At 35.9% G+C, this 6,000-nt stretch overlaps 1 protein-coding gene across 1 annotated transcript in view; it reads left to right on the top strand.

The window, feature by feature from the left end:
- The first annotated feature begins 2,657 nt into the window (after positions 1–2,657).
- The window catches only part of LOC127411187 (disheveled-associated activator of morphogenesis 1-like), an 89,806-nt gene continuing 86,463 nt past the window's right edge, over positions 2,658–6,000 (top strand). Inside the window, exon 1 of the mRNA XM_051646581.1 lies at positions 2,658–2,756. The gene's annotated coding sequence lies outside the window, so the exon portion shown is untranslated. The remainder of the gene's footprint in view (positions 2,757–6,000) is intronic.

Below are 6,000 nucleotides of genomic sequence, written 5' to 3'. Positions count from 1 at the left end.
GATTAGTTTAGATATTAAATATATCAGACAATTATATACTGGAGTATAGTTATTGCTTGAAGTTGTTGCATTGGAACTAAATATTTGTGTTTTCCTTGTGAGATGTTAAAGGAATATTTCATCCAAAAAAATCATAATTTATTCATACTCAAGTCATTTCAAACCTGTTTGAATTTCCCTCTTCTGTGCAACACAAAAGTACAATTATGGTCAAAATCAGTAATTTTAATGTTATGTTCAAGGGGTGAAGAGGTGTTATATGGATAAATCATGTGTAATCCAGAGAAAATTTTGATGTAATCCCTCATGCCCAAGTATTTACAATGGGCACTCTGTTCTAGAGTAGTTTACAGAGTTCCTGTGCAAGTAACAATATGCAGACCTGTACTGCTTAAATATTTACACACCTCTAATACTCTCTGCCCAGTCCTTAGTAGAGCTGTCCTCTCTTTACATTAACATTAAACAGACTATCCTTCCAAGCATGACAGTTGTAGTCTGGTGTACTGTGCTTTGAGATGAAGTGAAAGGAACAGCTTTGGCTTCTGAAAAGACGTTTACTGACTGCCAAGACAATAAGGCACGTTGAAAGCCAAGTTATGTCTCCTCAGTGAGTTTCTGACCTGAAGATCTGTGGTCAAAATAGCTGAAGGAGAGATAGCAATTATGTACTGTTTTAGGGGAGTGTAAAGACAGAAACGTTGGAACGAGGCTTGTGTTTGAATAAAGATTTGGAAAGTGTTCAGAGGGGATACACGGTCAGAATACATGGCTATTTTGAATGGCCAACAATGGAAAAAGATGCTTTTTGTCCCCAGTACGGTGTGGTTACAGCATCTACCAGCAGGGGCTATTGGACCCTGTTTACCAGCCAAAACCTGACCATTTTCCGCATTTTGGTCCAGAGGTTCCTGAAGTCATACTGGCAGCATGTCAACTGTACCTGGACGTATAGGACACCTGGGTAAAAAAGGCCTGTCTAAGCAAAAGAGATACTATGCTGGATTTGTAGCAGTTTGAATAAGCCCCAATAAATGTCAAATGACTTGCCCCTCTCCCCTCAGCTGCTATGAGCCTAGCCTTGACTGAGCGGGGCCTGAGATTGACAATGATTTTTGGGGAGGGGAGAGAAAAATCCACTGTTGACTCCCTGCCGCTCTGTTAATAGACCAAAGAATTCTTGTAGGCATGACTACATAGCCAGAACTGAGGACTCATGCTGAGAGATTTAGGAAGTCCAGTGAGTCCTAATATTTTGAGCAACATCGACTCCTGGTAATAAATTAGGGCAGGCAGTTTTTCTGCTAATGTAGTTTTGGGAATTAAAATTCTGATCATGGGTTGCACCCCCATGGCACAATCTGCATCACCAGCTGCTGCTATGTCTGTAGTTCCACTAGACAGCCCACCATGTACAATCATTCCCATAATCCTCTGTAAGTCTGTCTGTGGCCTGCTTTTGCCTAAATAAATCCTATGGATCTCTTCCCCCAATTGCTTTTAAGTGGAATGAGTGCCACATTGAGCCTCAAATGATGTAGAAAAGTATTTTGGCAAAGCCTGTTAACATCAGAGTTCAATTGCTCTTTCATACTATGGTAAAACGTTGCATTCCAAAAACCAGGCTATATTGCAACTTTATGTGCTTGCTAATTAGAAATCATTATATGTGTATATTTATATAATTATTTGTTTCTGTGAGCCAATTTGGTTGCTATAAATTTTAAAACAACTCTATGGCATAGTGTTGAGATTTGGCAAAACTGACCCCAATGGAAGGTGTTTATCCATGATAATTGTAGTAACTTTAGTAGTACACAATGGAATAGAAACCAAAGATATTTTTTTTTGGGAGCCCTTAATTTATTCAAATACAAGCTTTTTATTTTTATTTTTTTTTTATATATTTTAATATTCGTAACTTTTTGTCAATTTATTTCTCCAGACCTAACACTTTGTCATTTGATATTATTAATTTAGCTGTCACTGCTGAGCTGATTTTGGAATTGTCAATTCCTAAACTCAACATAGCAGTAAAGAAGTGTTTTATGCAAGGAGCTTTTGATGTTAACATTTCAAACAGACCTTAAATAACATGTAAGTTTAAATAGAGCTCTGTTATGTTTCACCTGCTGTTTTGTAGTTGTACTTTGAAAATGATTAGAATGTATTTCTTGTCATATTCCACATACAAGAAATAAAATGTTTAAATATAATTATACATTATTATTATAATACATATTATACATTACAATAAGTACAAATAATTTTTCTCCCAAAATAATCAACTATTCTCACATTTATTGGCATTTTTATTTATTAAAAATTCATAAATAAATACAAAATTTTAATGAATACATATTTTCTTGTCATATATAATTATCCACACAATTAATTAATTAATTAATTAATTATAATTAATACATCTTTAATTAATTAATTTTTATGTAATTAGTTTCTATATTTCTAAACTTATTAAATGGTTTATATTACTATTATTATTATTTTTTTATTTATTTATATGTTTATACCACAGTAAAGTATTTATTCATTCATATACATTTTAGCGTCACTGAAACTACAGCACTACAGTTCCCACATAAAGCTGCGCCGCAAATGGATTGCGCATGCGCACTAATGTCAATCCTGAAGCCAGAAAAGCGATGACATCACCTGCGTGTGTCGGATGACAATGAGACCGCACACGAGCTCAGAGAAAAGAGCCAGTCTGCGGAGAGGATGGGACTGTTTACAAGGTAAGTCCTCATTCTCGTCGACTACTGACAGCTGCAAACACTGACAGTAAAATAAATAGTCCCCAATTTAGCCAACTTTGGACTTCTTTTAAACAGTTTAGCATTAATAGGTGGGACATTGAGAGACAAAATCAATGGTTCAGTTGGCGAATGATTCTCCTCAGATTTTTAAAACGCAGTTTTTTTTGTTATTTAATCGAACAAGCATGTTATTTTGAAACGTTGTATGATTGTGTTTATTTTGTTGCTTTGATCTAGTTCACTCTTACACGCGGCACTTTATAGTGTATCACTTTTCAACTCATGACAGTTTGATACCATGTTTCCCTTTCCAACTAATTTAAATGAAAACAGAACAGTTTAATTCAGTTAAGTCAGTAACTGTCACTATTTTGTTAGTAGCATGCTTTTGTTACAGTTCATGGAGGACACAGAAAAGTTAATGATTAACCATTTGAAGGTAGTCTACTTTTCATGTAATGCAATCGAAATGCTGGTAAATATTGAAAAGAGGTTGAGTTTTGATGATGGAATGTTGTTTGGCAAATTAACCAATAGATAAAATAATAGAATAATAGGAGGAAGATGATGAATTATGCACACAAGTGCCATGCAAATCACGAAAGAAGTCTTGACAGAGTGTACATTGACTGTTGGCCCATTTGTTGTAGTATTTCCACTTAAAATAAGCATTAATACATTTGATGTTGACTTATGTTAAAAAGCACATCATATTTTTTTTTTTTTTAGAACAAGATCCTTAAAGGAATAGTTCAACAACAACAAAAAAAGAAAATTCTGTCATCATTTACTCACCCTCATGTCGTCCCAGATGTGGATGACTGTTTGTCTTCTGCAGGAGAACACAAATGAAGAATTTTTTATTTTTTAGAAAGAGTATCTCAGCTCTGTAGGTCCATAGCATGTAAATGTTGCCAAAACTTTGAAGCTCCAAAAAGCAGATAAAAGTAGCAAAAAAGGAATCCATATGGCTCAATTGGTTTATCCATGTCTTCTGAAGCGATCCAGTCTGTTTTGGGTGAGAACAGACCAAAATATGACTCCTTTTTCACTATAAATCTTAACATCAGCAGTTCCCTTGGCAATCATGATTTTTTTATCTTAATTTCACTTCCTAGCGTGACCTATCACTCTGCGCATGCGTCAAGCACTAGGAAGTGTAATCGAGCTTGAAATCATGATCGTGCCTAAATACTGCAACGGCAAGATGTAAAAAAGGAGTTTTTGAGGAATTTTGGTCTGTTGTCACCCAAAACCAATTGGATCACTTCAGAAGACATGGATTAAACCACTGGAGTCATATGGTTACTTTGGAACTTCAAAGTTCTGGCCACCATTCACTTGCATTGTATGGACCTACAGGGCTGAGATATTCTTCTAAAACCTACATTTTTGTTCTGTAGATGAAAGAAAGTCATTCACATCTGGGATGGCATGAGGGGGAGTAACTGATGAGGGAATTATCATTTTTGAGTAATTATTACATTACAGACTGACAGTAAATATGTGATTTGATATGATATTTTCTCAGATATTGAATTATTTTTATGATCCTTAAAGGTAAAGTGTGTATTTTCTGTGGCACTGGTGTCATTAAACAGAATTACAAAAACTATGACTGTTTTTAAGCAGGTTCCATTGATTGAATAAACAGTTATTTCCCACCCAAAAGTCATGCCATTGGTTGAGCCAATGTTGCTGTGTCTGGCAGGGATTCTCAAACAAACATCGCAATGTTTTGATAGTGCCAAAGTTTTTACACTTTTCAGGGAAATCAGTATATGAATGGCTTACTTGTAGTTGCATATTTAAGGAATATTCCACGTTCAATACAAGTGAAGCTCAATCAACAGCATATTAATAGTAATAATAATAATAATGTATAATTCTATTTAAACATTTTATTTATTGTATGTGGAATATGACAAGAAATACATTTTGATCATTTTCAAAGTCCAACTGCAAAACAGCAGGTGAAACATAACAGAGCTCTGTTTAAACTTACATGTTATTTAAGGTCTGTTTGAAACGTTAACATCAAAAGCTCCTTGCACCCAGAATATTTATTTAAGATGGAATAAGAGAATGTATTTTAACATTGACAAAAATCACACATGCTACCTTTGAAGTTGGGACAAGTAATTCTGTAATTAAAAATAGAGCCTGTGGGAATTGTAACGTGCATGATATTATTATGTACTCTTTCATCATTAATGTATGCACAGTGGAACAGTTATTCTCCCTGCTTTTGGTAATGTCTGCACGCAATCCACTTCAGCAGTTTAAATTATTGCAATAACGACTGGTTATAGCATTCTTCCATGATCAAGATCACAAGCACGGACTTACAGTGACATCATAAGTATTAATGCAAAGTGTCTCTGATCCGACCAAAATTGCTGCTCGCTCATGGATGTAATGCGGGTTTGTTCACATTGAAAATCATTGCTGCATATCTGCGTCTGCTTGTCATGCTCATCCGTGGCTGTCTGACCTTATTAATTTGTTGCACTCTTCTGTGTTCACCGTGTCTGGTGTAGTCACACCTCCAGCACTTAAAGGTGCAGTAAGCGATTCCTGAGAAAGACTGTTGATATTTGAACTCAACAGCCAAACAAACACACCCCACCCTTCAGTGCCCCTTCAGAAACGCCGCCCCCCAAATTCATGCACGCGCAATAGTGTATATTTTCCCATTTACAGAGCCAGAGCTGTGTACAAACACCATATTTTTTTCAGCGCACGCACAGAACGGACATCTAGCGGACCGTGAAGAGATATTCGCGGAATTTGACAAAGTGTTTGGATTAAAATGACTTACTCCACCTTTAACATGTCAGGCTATAAGCCAAATCCCTCCAGCATGGCCCAGAATTCCTGCCCGCAGTCCTGGGTCCTTTCTCAATCTTCCCCTTTTTCTTTTGCTCTCTTGTTTCGCTCTCTTTTTTCTGTTCTTCCAAGGCCTCTCTTAAAGGGATAGTTCGGCCAAAAAAATAATTTACTCATCCTCATGTTTTTCCAAATCTGTATGACTTTCTTTCATGGTACACAAAAGGATGCAATGAAAGTTGCCATTCCGCCTAATTTTTTGTTTCACTGAAGAAATAAAGGTTTGGAACAACATGAGGCAGGACTCGACATTAAGCATTGTCATGTGCTTGTCCTACAGCTGTTTAATATTGACAAAATACATTGAAAATGTTAACAGATAAAATCCTGAGAG

Source organism: Myxocyprinus asiaticus, chromosome 20 (genome assembly GCF_019703515.2).
Source record: "Myxocyprinus asiaticus isolate MX2 ecotype Aquarium Trade chromosome 20, UBuf_Myxa_2, whole genome shotgun sequence".
In the NCBI taxonomy this organism is placed as follows: Eukaryota; Metazoa; Chordata; class Actinopteri; order Cypriniformes; family Catostomidae; genus Myxocyprinus; species Myxocyprinus asiaticus.
This window is presented reverse-complemented; position numbering and strand designations above follow the sequence as displayed.